The 14,430-nt window shown below is 38.2% G+C and overlaps 1 protein-coding gene across 1 annotated transcript in view; it reads left to right on the plus strand.

The window, feature by feature from the left end:
* The window catches only part of macrod2 (mono-ADP ribosylhydrolase 2), a 430,585-nt gene that overhangs the window by 49,756 nt on the left and 366,399 nt on the right, over positions 1-14,430 (plus strand). The window lies entirely within an intron of this gene.

Genomic DNA, 14,430 nt, shown 5'->3' on the forward strand with positions numbered 1-14,430 from the left:
CGAAGTCTGGGGGATACAAGAACTTAGTGAAATAAGGCTGGGAGCTGATTGGCAGAATATTTAACCATAACTATTTTACTAGTGTAACACAATAAATTGTGTGCTATTCAATAATTGTCTTCTCTGAGTTCTTCTGGGAACACTCTCTGGACAGAACAAGGAACGACACAGCTATTGCTGCTTCTGTTTCTCTTTGGACATTGCTGATACAGGCATGTGGACCGAAAACATTGCTGGGGAATTTAGAATAAAGTAAAGGCTGATTCTGAACGCACAAATGAGTAAAAGTGTTTTAGACACAGGGGAATACAGTTTCAAAAGCTCCATGTGGGCTATATGGCCTTTGAAACCGCAGCTTTCCTGCTCCCTCCCTCATGGGATCCCATGTCTACCAGATAAGAATAGTGGAGCCTTCACACACTTACTGGAAGAAACCATTCATGCACATCCTACACCTACAGGAGTGCAGTTGGCATGTGTGCAGTCTCGGAACTAATCACATGCCTGCCTGTATAAGAACATCCATGTCATTTGCTTTTGTTTCCAACAATTTAGTTAAACATTTGAATTATGTTCTAGTAGCATTCTCTCGCATTCTGGCCCTGCGACCCAGTAGGATAAGCGGTTTGGAAAATGGATGGATGGATAGCAAATGACTCTCAAGATAGTGACTCTGGAGAACCAGATAGTCAACTGTTATGTGGGAAATTTCCAGGTATAATTCTCCACATGACAAATTATTTCTGTATTGTGAAATGAAAACTGTGTATAAAATGTGTATATATATCACATTCATAGTGTAACAGTTGTGCAATGACACATTTCTAACATCTAAATTTCTAGTTTCCCTACTTACTGTAACAAAGCTATACACTAAGCCCAGAATTCACATTTGAGTTTTTATTATTTTTTGTAAACAATACAAGAAAGGTGCTTAATGGGTTGTGCAGGGGAAACTCTGGCTGGTTTGACCCACAGCAGGACTGATTGATTGGTTTGAATGCTTTGAAGCGCATGACATCAATGCAGACAGATGTCACTTTGACTCTTCTAAGCTGTCTTCATGTCTGTAATCTTTTGAATCTGGTGATATTGGATACAAACCAATCGCTGGTACTAAATTCATACCTCACCATTTTTCTGATGTGATGGTATAGCAAATTTCAGTTATGATTCTGGGTTTGTTCTTTTGAACTGAAGTTAAAATATCCCAATTATTCCTTTTCTCTTATATAATACATTTGTTTTGATAATTATTTTTTTATACATAGAAGCGAAACCTTAATAAAAGGAAGCAAAAACAATGTTCTTCCTAAAGTGCTTTCTAAAGTATACATAGCTACAAATGTATCCCAAAACCTTAAATTAATCTGTTCTATGTAATTAGGCCACAAAAGACATGTAAAGGAGGCAAATGGGTAATGTTGCCTTACTCATTGGTACATGTGTTAGCAGGGAGCAGAACCTTTTTTGCCTGTTAAACAGCTTCAAGTCTTCAAACTTTGGTCAGGAACATTCCTGCAGGCACTCATAATCTGTGTTGATAGATAGTCGAGAATTCTATGACGCTTTTTGGAGTCTTCGGAATCTCTGCGTCTTATCGCAAATCATTTTGAGCTCCCTCTGAAGTGCAGTGCAGGCTGTGTAATTTCACTGTCTGAAAGTATGTGGGAGAATGTGGAAAAACAAATCAACCTCCTCATCCTGCATATGTGTTTTTACCCCCCCCCCCAAAAAAAAAAAACAAAACAAAAAAAAGTTCTGCGTGTGTGTAGCTGTATTGCCTCTTGCGACTGACCAGGTTATTATTTGACACAGTTTATTGTACCTGCAGCTTTTTCCCCAGAATAAGCACCTGTGATGCATTAAACAAAAACTTCATCATCCTCATTAGTCATCCTAGGGTTCTTGGTAGATTGGGAATCTACAAGGTCAGACCTCCAGAGATGCATGATTCCATTAGGCAGCCATTAATCTGAGCACTTTGGCTGTAGGCTGAATGGGGGTCCTCTCGCATTCTGGCCTGGCTTTGTCGCAGACGCCCCAGATGGCCCAAAATACGCTGTGTAATATATCCTGTTCGGATCCTCAAAGAATGTAAACAATGAACAAAAGTTGCTTGTTCGACATTCATCAGCCTGCCCACCAAGAATTATGCGGGCAAAGCTGATCCTCTGTGAGGCTTGACCTCAACCATACTTCCTGGTCCTGCTTTCAAAAGATACTGTGTGGTGCGTCATGCTCCTTGCTCGGTTGTTGTCCACTAATGGCTGGCCCTCGGCCCCTAGGTTGGTTTTACAAAGCAGTTGGTGCTCTAGCCGCAGTGCTGCAGCTAGTCTCCTCCCGCAAATGTATTATAAATACACACGCTGCACTTTAGCATAGCTCAGTTGTGGGGAATGAAAGGATTGATTTAAAGGGGGGAAAAATAACCTTCTATAAAATGAGTAGATTTTTGACGTTAATTAAGATCAGCACTTTTATGGGCCGTATCACTGGTCCCCGCATGCTCCTCATTTCATAGTGAGCCCTTAGCATTAAGTTCAGCAGCGATTTGGTAGTGGTACCTAATGAGACACTGTGGCTGAAATGAAGCAAGACGAGGTGATGGCTCTGCCAGGTACATTACGCTCCAATTCCAGTTGAGTAAAATGACTCATTTCATTTGGCAGTTTGGAGGCACATTTGCCTTCATTTGAATCTTGTTTCAGCATTTAGCAAATTAAATACTTTTGCTGGGCCCTGTAATGAAAGCCCTCCCTTTATTCATCCGTAGTTCTTGTGTATTTTTTTTTCTTTATTAGACAGCAGGAAATGGTATAAAGTTGTCAAATTGCACAAGCGGTCATTTAGGAGTACAACATTTTAAGTAATTTTGAAGCTGAAAAGACCAACATAATTTGAACAAATGTGCCTGAGAATTCACCTTTACGTTAACATCATTCTGGAAATTATAAAATGTATATTTTCGTCGTCTTCTCTGCTTCTGGCAGTAAGTGAATTATATATGTTTTCAGTTATTCCAGTCTGTCTGCTGCAAAGTGACACATGATGAATACATCTCTCCTTAAGGAGACAAAAGAGTCATTCATTCAGCCAAAGTAGTATCCTGATCCTCTGCGCATAATGACACTGTTGCATGCATCTCACTAATTAAAAAATGTTCCGATTCTGAGCTGGCAGGAAGACATTGAAAGTAGGTTCATAGTATGAAGGAATCCTATTTAACCGGTTGTTTATGATATTTCTGATTCTTTTAGTAAAGAGTGGCCTTTGGGCATTGAGTGCTTGTTACAATCACACATTCACAAAAACATTATTGCTTTATTTTTGAAATCCAATATCACAATCTGGACTATAGATGTATTCAGCGACTTTCAGAAATGCGTAGGGTTTTGGCGTCTGTCCACTACCACTGCAGACACTTTGGTATAACTCAAAAACCATTTAATTGATCTTTTTCAAAATTTGCTCATGCCTTGTATGGGTGCAGAACTAAAACCGATTAAATTTTGAGTGAGATCGCCCCAAAATTGAAGCAGCACTGAATAGTGATAAGGGCAGTTTTGACATTTTGATCTTGTTATGATGAGAACTCCAAAAACCTTTTGATGGACCCTTTTCAAAGACTGCAGAGGCATCTTGATGATGATGTATGTCCTATTATTGCTCATTAATGCATCAACTTCTTTAGTGAAGAAGGTCAGTTGAACAGATTCATCTGCTAGAGCTGTAGACCACCACTTTAAAGCATCATTTGGAAAATCCTGTTCTTATGTATAAATAAATTGTCTTAGATGTGGAGAATTAAGTCATATACTAATTGCAATGAAGCCCACTTGTTTGACTGATCTTAAAGGCAAAGGAGCGATCTTGTCTGACCTTAATTGTTGAAATGGTAAACATGCAATTTTCTGTGAACTGTACAATTACCTTGAATGTTTGTAAGAAACTAAGGGCTAAAAATTGCTAAAGCGTCATAGGTTCTTAGGTTGTACAAAGCACATACCACAGTATACAATATTAAACCCATGGATAGGCTGGAAAGTCCGGGATTCATGCACTGGGTGTTGATTCTGTGGTCAGAAACACTAATGATTTGCATAGTACAGCGTTCTCTTTGTAGCATGTGCAAATTTGAACAAGAATATGTCCTGATAATGTCTGACATTATTTTGGGGGGAAAATAAGAGTGTGTTTTGTTCACTGTGCATGTAATGACTTTCTTTGTTAGATGAATAAAATTAATTTTTTATTTGGGCATTGTCTTTCTGTATCAACCGTGACATTCATTGTGTAAGCTCGTTTTGTCATTCAGATGAGTGATAATGTGGAAAACGGAAAAAGGAGTCATTTTTTTTCTGCCCCATTGTAATTTTATTCATAGGTATTTTAGATCAGGACATGGGGAATTCATTCAGATGATCATATTGGCTTATCAGTTTCGCCTGGCTTTGCTTTTTGTTCTTTTCATCCTGTTTGTGCATTGTCTCTTGTATTTGTTGTGTGTTTTATTCAGCATGCCAGTTTTATCTTTCAACTTTGCTTGAAAGCTTCAGACTAAGGAGGTTGACACAGGGGGCAGTCTTTCTTCAGTAACGGGCCAGATCGCATTTCTTTTGCTCTCATCATTTTCATGTATTAGTGTGGCTACGGATTGGATGGTCAATGAGTTCACCAAAAAATGCCTTTAATAATATTACGTTTTATTTATATAGCGCGTTTTAAGATCTCAGAGAAGTCACCACTTGATTCAACACTCCCCATTAAGACCTTGCATTTTTACCTAACTACTCATCTTTCATTGTCAGGGTATGAAAATGTATAGGTGTCTGTGAGAGACAGTTTCAGCCTCCAGTGTTGCTCATAGGATTTTTCCTGCATGACATGGGTGCACTTTCACTGATTTGCTAGCAATCAGACTTGTGGATTCTCCTGAACTGTTTTTAGATTTTTTTTTTTTTTTTTTTTTAATTTCTGAAAATAAGCAGTAAAATCCTCATCCTTTGATCCCCACATTCTGTATTAATTTCTGTGTGCCTGTGGTGTTGCCTCAAGCTGCTTTCTATCTGCATTTTGAGTAGGTGGGACTTAATGTTGGGATCCTACCTTTTTTGCCCAAGTGCAAAGTGGCTTGGAGCACCATGTGGCTGTGTTGATCACTTGCGTGCCTTTACGTCCTTTGTAGCCTCCAAAAATTATGGGGAAGTGCAGGGCCCAGCTTGGCAGGATTGGAGGCCTGTGTGCATTAGATTTTTCATCTGAAGGCAGTATGCTTTTTCAAATATCCTTAAAGTATGTTTTCATTGAAAGGGTCTGTACTTAATTCTGTTATTTACTGCTGTTATACCACATTTGCATAAATGATTAATAATGGATGCATTATTGGGGTATTTATTTTATAAACTATATACTAATGCTTCATCTTAAAATCATTATTGTTGAGTCATACGTCCGTGAATTTTTGTTTCAGTAAGACTTTTTATGCTTTCACTTTCTGTGAAATTAATTGTGTTTGAAGGAATATTAAGTCTTTCAAGTTAGAATATTTGCATATTTCCCAACACATGTAAATACGTCACTGCTAAATGTATGCAGAAGAATAAATTGGCCAAAATAATTGATAAGCCTATGCTCTTATTGATAGATCAATACTGATCAGGTCAAACTGAAATGTTTATTGAGCATTATTTTGTTACCATGAAGACTGATTACAAAGCTGACCATTACCTCCAGTAATGGTCCAATATTAAGAGGAAATACCATGACATAAGATAGGTACAGTCTTTAAAACATCTACGAGGAAGTGAGATTAGGCACTCATTAAAATAAATTGAACATCTTAGCCCTGACAATACCACGGAAAAACCTTCCTAATGCATCCACGGCACGTTCATGTTGAAGATAATGGCAGACATTATTTTTTGAAAGCTGTGTGGTTGCTGAACCCTCTTTCTTAACTAATATCTGAAAATAAACAGTGCATAAATATCTGCTTGTAAGGAATCACATATACCAGCTTTAGCACTCCAGGATCAGTGACCATCTGGTGTATGGACTCAGTTTAAATTCTCTTTTTTTTGCCAATGAAATAATGAACATCTGACATGCATCATATGGACAGATCAATTTCTATTCTGGCATTGTGGTGCAGTGGTTAGCGCTGTTGCCTCACACCTCTGGGACCCAGGTTCGAGTCTCCGCCTGGGTTACATGTGTGTGGAGTTTGCATGTTCTCCCCATGTCGTCGTGGGGTTTCCTCCGGGTACTCCGGTTTCCCCCCACAGTCCAAAAACATGCTGAAGCTAATTGGTCTTGCTAAATTGCCCATAGGTGTGCATGTGTGAGTGCATGGCATGTGAGTGTGCCCTGCGATGGGCTGGCCCCCCATCCTGGGTTGTTCCCTGCCTCATGCCCATTGCTTCTGGGATAGACTCCGGACCCAAATGGATGGATGGAATTTCTATTCTTTTTTCCCCCCCGAAGCCTAACTGGGAAATGAAGTACCTTTGCTTTAGGGTATTTTTGGTTTATTCCTTTCATGAATATTGCCTGGTTATTTTGATTTTGAAATGTTTATGTAATTCATTCGACGCTTCCCAGTATCTTCTTTTAACAATGTTACTTGATCTATCACCTTGAAATGGTTTTGAACTCACCAGTTTAGCGCATTTTGTAGACCATTTGAAGTATTTTCTTTCTCTCTGTCTGTCTGCCTGCCTGCCTGCCTATCTACTCTGTCTATCTACTCTAATTTATCTCATAATTTTCTCAAGAAGAACCACATGATTACTGGCCAAAATGCTGGTGTCATTGCCTTCTCTTTGCAATTACTGCCTTTCCATTCACTTTATAGTGGTCTTTTACAACATGTGCTCAGAAAAGATTTGTTTAGATGAAACTTTTTTTGTGGCTGCCATATAAATAACATTTAAATATTTTATACATTTGTATTTATCTGGAAAATTACCTATTCTCCAATCCAGTGAATCTCTCTATGTCATTTATCATTCTGATTAATCTGTGAGTTTTCTTAGATTAATATTGTGTATTAAGTAATAAGTATAAATACTTTCATTCGTGATTGTCAGCATGTGTGTTGTCTGTAGGGATGAAACGGTTATCGGTTTCATGGTAAACCATGGTAAAATTCTAGACAGTTAGTATTACCATTTTAATTATCATTGAAACCGTGGCTAACTACCACACTTTGAAAATCTCACATTAAATACTGTCCAGCATCAACCAAAGTTAGCAACAGTCTCCCAGATGCAGAGCATGCAGAGTGGGTTTGTTTTGTGTCCGTGACATGGCGGTCAGCAGTGACAGTGCTCCGGAGGTTTTTCATATTAATGTATGTTTGATGTGGCTTTCATGTGTTTATGAAAGGTATTGGCTATGTTATTTGAATGTTCATGCAAACAAAAGTCGGATAGTGTTGCTGATTTAATTTATGTTAAAATTTAGTTTTCAGTATAAATACTGGTGAAATTATTTCAGTTTGTGAATTGGTACTTTTTGAACGTTTTCTTCAAAATTTTGACAATACAGAGATAATACTGATAATGTCATTTTGGTCACTGTAATCGTGATATTAAATTTTCATACTGTGTCATCTCTAGTTGCCCGCATGCTTTGTTAACAAGACACCACAACTAACGCTATGCATTCAGTTATCCTCATCACTTAAGGCTTTTCCTTCTTGCTTTTAATCCTGCTTATTAACAGCAAATGAATTATCGGCCTGCCATCTTTCCACAGACTTCTTTGAAAACTTCTTCTGGGGTTATAAATGAAATGTCTACATATTTAAGTAGGGGAAATAATTAAAAAGGACTGAAGGCTTGCTGTCCCTTTTCCCAATTGTGTGACTACTGATTAGAGACTACAATTTATTGTTCCTTAACAAGAAAAGAACTTCTGTTTAATTAGCAAACAGTTGTGTGTCTTTAAACAATCAAACTTGACCATACCGGAGTACTAAACTTGATTTGGGGAGAAATTAATATTCTGGTGGACATCCGGAGTAGTATGATGAAAGCAAAACAATCAGATGGTTTTTTTCCCCCAACTGCCTCTAATACACTGACTGAGTATTTGAAAATGTGGAAAACAGGGCCACAGTCTCCAGTGATGTACATTTAAAAGAAGCATAGCCTCATTACAATGACATTTGTCTTGGAAAGATATTGAGGAAAAACTTAATTGCAGATTGTATTGTCAGCAGAAAACTCATTTAGAACATATCATGTAAATCGATCAGAGATGTTTTGTTATCACCCCCATGCCACTAATGTCATTGTGGATTAAAATGATAGAACCTTGAATGTTTGCTAGACCCATAAATTCACTAGGTGTTCTTAAAATCCTGTAATTGTTTTTTTTTAATCATGCTGTTTTTTTCCCCCAGTACGCAGTTTGGGTTTTTACAGCATATTGGCTGCGGATTAATTTCTCCAGGGAGGGCACATTCTATGTGTGAGCTCAGTTTGGGGAGTGATTTTGAAAACAACTTGGGAAATGGGTGTCAGAAATCTAATTACGGCCGTCCCTCCGGCAGCAGTACAGGAATCAATGTAGCTCAGAGCCGTGTTTGATGGGGTCTGTTTATCCTTGTGTTAAAGAGACTGCGGTCTGCCATATTTATACACTGGCATAAACTAGTACAAATTCAATTACGACAGTCATCACGGTGTCTAGATGACTTGCTTTCTTTTCAAGGATTTTGTGAAGCTTCTAGAACGTAAGCCGGAGATTAGTAAAATTTATTAACCTGTCAGTTCAGTATTTTCCACCAATGCCAAGGCTGGCTTTATTCTATCTCTCTCATATTCCTTATCCACCACTGCTTTTTCCAGAGTGTTTTGTTTTTCTTTTTCTTTTCCTTGTATTTGAAAGCTTAGTGAGGCTGACTGTGAAGTGGAGCTGGACCCAGTTCTGCACCTTTTCTAACCATATCGTTTCTCAGGTGAAATGGAGGCTGGTCTTCGGTTGCAGAGTCACAAGTGCTGTGAACGGTTAAAACTGACACCTGATGAGCTGGTTATTGCCATTTGATGTTTTCTCCTCTGTTGCACAGGGGGGCCATCATAGCATTTTATTTCTGAGCTGCCGATATAGTTTCCCAGTGTCTCCCATTAAATATGTTTTTAATGTTTTTTTTTTTCTTTTTTTTTTTTTTTTGCTAAAAAGGTAGAGGGGGAAATCTTCCCTAGTGGTAAACAAGCAGCTGTCAGTTTTAAAACCTCTTCGAAGAACAGTGTCACCAGGCACGGTCCTCGCAAAGTCTTTGAAGCGCTTGTCCTCTGGGTCCCAGCAGCTAGAGGCAGGTCTTAAGCAGCTGAGAGAGCAGGATTAGAGTGGCTTATGTCTTTTGACTCTGGAGAGGATCATTGGATTGAAATTGCTTTGGTGGATTCCTCTCCAACAGGGATTTTTTTCTGCTCCATTCCCTCATTCCTAAAGTTCCATGAAATTAAAAATTGCACCTTGGCCTTTTGTTTCAAAACTTTCTGTAGTCCATCGGACTGTTTCTCCAAGGTCAATAAAAGAAAAAATCACAGGGGATGTGAGGATTGCTTTCACTATCTCCCCCATTTGTGCCTGTCCCTGGCTGTGTCCATATTTGTACACTTCAGGTACCTTTACTCTAGTGCTGTGACATTGCTCTCAGGTGACAGAGCTACTTGAGTTGGAAAGGGGGTGGTGAGAATGCCCTAAAGTGCTTTCACGGGTCTGGCAGAGTCTTGATGAATTGTGACAGGGCGTATTTACAGTAATGAAAGCAGTCGATGCTGCTGAAGGAGAGCGTCATCCGAGCTAGCCAGATTCGCAGACGTGTTTGTCGCCCCCAAGGGGCGTGCCGGCATGTTTGCCAAAATGAAGGTGAAGAGATCTGCTGCAAGACTGTTATGTGACATGGTACTGTGGGGAAAGATGGTGTCGCCAAGACTGAGTCTGAATCTCCAAAAAGACGTTTTCAGGATAGATGCATCTAATTTATTCATTTGTTAAAACGTAAAATTGGATTTGTTTTATGAAATCTAGACCATGCAATGACTGGAAAGTAAAGAAAAAGCTTTCCTGTGAACTTGCGTTAAAGAAAATGCATAAACTTTCAGACACAATAAAATTTACACTTATTGAAATCTGAATGTCCAGCTTTCAGGCCAGATTTCTTAGTCAAAATGACACTGGGGCAATTTTTTTTTTGATGCATTTCAAAGGCTTCTGGAGTGATAATAGAGATGGTTACGTTCCTACTGCTGCTTGTGCTGTCACAGCTCGAAGTTCTGTGCCGTCTTGATGCGCATATGCTGTTAAGTGCAGCATTGTGCAGCTGACTTCAGCAGATCTATCTGAGGCGATAATTAATATTGAGGATCGCTGCAGGGATGGGTGGGAAGCTGGAACCACCCTTCTGTTCTGCTCTCCCACTCCCAAGAGTCAACAGCCTCTTTAGCAAATCGATACATGGTAATGCAAAGGGCCTTTGTAATGAATGAAATGACTATTCCAGGATCAGACTTCCTCATCAAATGGTGTAGAGAGTCGATTAAGTTCTTGGGAGCACAATGTGTTTATTCAGAAAAAGCCATTGTGAGATGTATCACCTTTTAAAATTTAAATGATTTAACGACTGACATGCATTAATGTTAGCAGTTGGAGGCAGTCGGGTGTACTGCCATTTGTGTGATGTATTTGACTGAAACCACACAAAATTGTTTTAAGTGTGTGTATGTGTGTGCGTGTGTGTCTTACATCAGCCTAACATCCACAGGTGTGTGGATTGTACATTATTAGAATGGCAATAGAGCCCCTTTTGGATGGGCCAGAATTGTTTGATTTGGTGGTGGCTATGTAGTTTCAGATTTGGTTACTAGTTAGTGTTTTGCCTGTTTTTTTGCAATCCCAGATGCTAAGACTACTCCTGCAGGACTCTTTTATAGACCTATACGTTTTGTTATTAGTTTTCTAATTGTTGTAATGTATAAAATAGCGGTGTGCAATATAACGAATTCGATTACAGTAATTATTTAGGGAACAATTCAATGCATATGAAAGAGTTATTTAGGGAAAGATTCAATTTTAATCTTCAGTTTGGTTGTCAGCAGTGAAACTTGCAGAGCTTGCCAGCGCAGATTTACATCTGATTGAAAATGAAAAATTGAGCTACGGGCCAGATTTAATAATAAATTGTAACCATGTCAAGGGCCGATACTTCGAGACCGTCGAAAACCCTCGTCCTCCACTACAGAAGATGGCTGTTCTTTCAGTGCAACCATCTCCATTAATTTAGTACTTGTCTTAGGCTCTGGTGCTGCTGACTTTTGACTTCTATTAAAATTTAAATATCGGTCAATATTGATACATTGGAACGATTTTCATCTCTAAGGCTAACATTACTTTTTACTAGCTAGTTGGCTACCTGAGTCTTGACCATTGGTACAGTAGCTAGCAAAAAGAACAACCATTTTGCACTGCAAGAGAGGGACATTTTCTGAAAGCATTGTAGCACAAACATTATCTTGATCGTTATAGGGAGCGTCTTGCCCTACAAAATAGGAATGAGTCCAAAGATCATCACCATAGCACAATGATCATCAGGAGGTGCTTCCTTTATGAATGTCAATGAGCCTTCCCTTGCCATTGTACGTTTTAGAGATTTGTGTGCCAACGCAGATAACTGATTCTGACATTACCGATCGGTAGTACCATAATAATCGATTTATACATAGAAGAATTTTTCAACCTCTAATATCAAATATTTTTCCCCACATCTAGGAGGAGAAGACAATTTTTAATCTAAATCTTGCAATATGCTCAGCCAAAACTGGAAGTGGTCAACATAATTTATCGCTATTCTCCCCACCCAGTAGTTGAACGAAGTGCCTACTCTGAGATAGGAACTGAAAAAAAAAAGGTTCAGGAATTACCTCAGAGAACAGTTTTCAAGTTCCTGGTTCCTGAAAAAGCTTCATGCAATGGAAAAGCACATACATACACACCACTTGCAAACAAATATATGCATAAATCTTTTCTCAGTCCTCTCTCTCTCTCATATTAAGGTACATGTCACTTTTTTGTTGTGGTTTTACTTTTTTTAAATCTTGCCTAATGGTGGTGGCTTCCTGCAATGTGGCCGTAGTTGGTGTGGAGTACAGTCCAAGAGGTAGCCTTAATGGGGAAGCAAGTAGAGTGCTACTCGTGTGGTGTTGGTTAGGGGTGGGTGGTACACCAGTGTGATTATGCACTACGATATGGATTTGCACTATACCGTTAACACCGCGAGATGTCAAGAGCCCATTATCCGACAGCCTATTAATAAAAGTAAAGCATTTTATTTTCCTCCAAACTTCAGTTGTAATCTGAATATTTGTTCTTGTGTAGTATATGTAACCACTTTTTCTGTTAAATATTCTGTTAAATATACTGCCACTATGTCCTGATAGCTCATTAACAAATTCAAAAACACATTTCAAACACATTTCGTGCAATTAAATGCATTAAACAATAATAACTTAGTTAAATATATGTATTGTAGCAAATTAAAAGAGTAAAATATATCAGCATATACGGTATATGTGTCACTGCCTTCATTCAAGGTGCATGGTATAAGGCACAACTACCCAATTAACTCTATAACCGCCTGTTTCCCTCACCAATGAACATCGAACTCCTTTAACCTCCAAGCAAGACGTACTTTAGCATATGTAGTCCTTTTGTTTGTGCTAATGCGCCATTAGTGTTAATATCAGCAGCGAATCTAACACCCTCAACCAAGAAGCCGTAATGTCTCTATCATAGTGGCTGCTGTCTTGAAATCGTACAGCTGAAAAATTTTTGAACAAAGTATGTTTTTTATTAAATGTTAGATAAATGGATAAGTTTTATTGGTGTTATCATATTTGTCAAAGTTTCCGTTTTTTGAACAGCTGTATAAAGTAATTTTGAGCAAATCAAGTGAAATAAAAAAAAACTTACTTTTTTAGGGTTTCCAACTCGCATGCATCTGGCATCACACACGGTTTCAGACTCTCGCACATGCAGGAAATCTTATGGCAAATCTCAATTATTCCATTATAAACCAAAAATTAGTGACTAAGCAACCCTGTGTTTTTTTTTTTAAATGAACTGTAAAATGCACAGTTTTCGGCTGAAAACTTTGCATTGTTAATTTGACAATTATGAAATGAATATGAGAACATTACGTGTCACTTTTTATTTATTTTCAAAGTAAGACGTCCCACACCCAACTGTGTTAGCAATTAAATTGTATGTATAAAGTATCTTTTTTCAAATTTAGCTGCAAAAGGAACAGGGAATGCTACTTCTCCAAAAACCTGGAAAAAAAGTAATGCAATGATATAATACCGTCGCCATGCACAAAGTGAAAAATACCATGATGATCATTTTAGGTCATATCGCCCACCCCTAGTGCTGGTTAGTCACTTTAGGTTTTCTGCTGATGCTTTTGTCATGGCACTGGGGCTGGCTGGTTGGAAAAGGCACTCGAGAACCCTGAGCTTGGGTTGTTTCTGACCTCTGGTCTGCTTAGCATTCATAAGGCATAAATGAGATGCTTTGATGTGCAAGATGTCTTGAACAGGATGCAAGAGACCAAAAACAGCCTTATTAGGGCTTCTTTTTATTTTAAGGAAAAAACTGGAGAAGAAACTGTGCTGTGCAAATGGTCACCTTACCTGTTTATGCTGTTAGTTTCCATAAGAATTGATATGAAGTAGGACATGAAGACTAAATTCTTAAATTTTGGTTTTATTAGAAATTACATTTCTGATATTTTTATTATTAGAAATTAAATTTTAAGTTCAGTGTTATAAAACAGTACTCTTTAAATTATTTTCCTCTTTCATTCTTAAACAATTATCCCATTATAATCCAGCATCTTTAATAGGTTTTCCATCCAAATCAGGTAATTGAAGTAACTGAGCTATCTGGGTACGTTAAATGGCACGCTATTATTTTGGTCATTGAAAACATCATGCCTTTAATTAGTTTCTATTATTACCACATATACCAAAAGAAATGGGTCAGGGAAAAATGGAATAACATTTTGTCTCTAATGCAGGTTATTAAAACGCAGTGTTACCCATCAACATGAGTACTGTTAAATTATAAAACTCTTTGCATCGTAAACTGAGGAGAACTGTGTATAGATCTCATGTGTGTTTTTCATTAAAAATGGTCTGTAGATAAGCAATTATGGTAAATGTGTGTGTGTGGGGGGGTGTACTCTGGTTTAACACTGAGTGTAAATGTGTTTTCCATTTATTTTTTTTGCCTTTGAAAACTGCCACCCTCTTTTTATTGATTTGATAGTTTTATCGTGTGACCCATGCACCATACACAAGCCATAAGGGCTTTTGATCACTTTCATGGTGTTGCCTTCAAAGGATTTGGGTCTCAAAC

The sequence above is a fragment of the Brienomyrus brachyistius genome, chromosome 3 (genome assembly GCF_023856365.1).
Source record: "Brienomyrus brachyistius isolate T26 chromosome 3, BBRACH_0.4, whole genome shotgun sequence".
Taxonomy (NCBI): Eukaryota; Metazoa; Chordata; class Actinopteri; order Osteoglossiformes; family Mormyridae; genus Brienomyrus; species Brienomyrus brachyistius.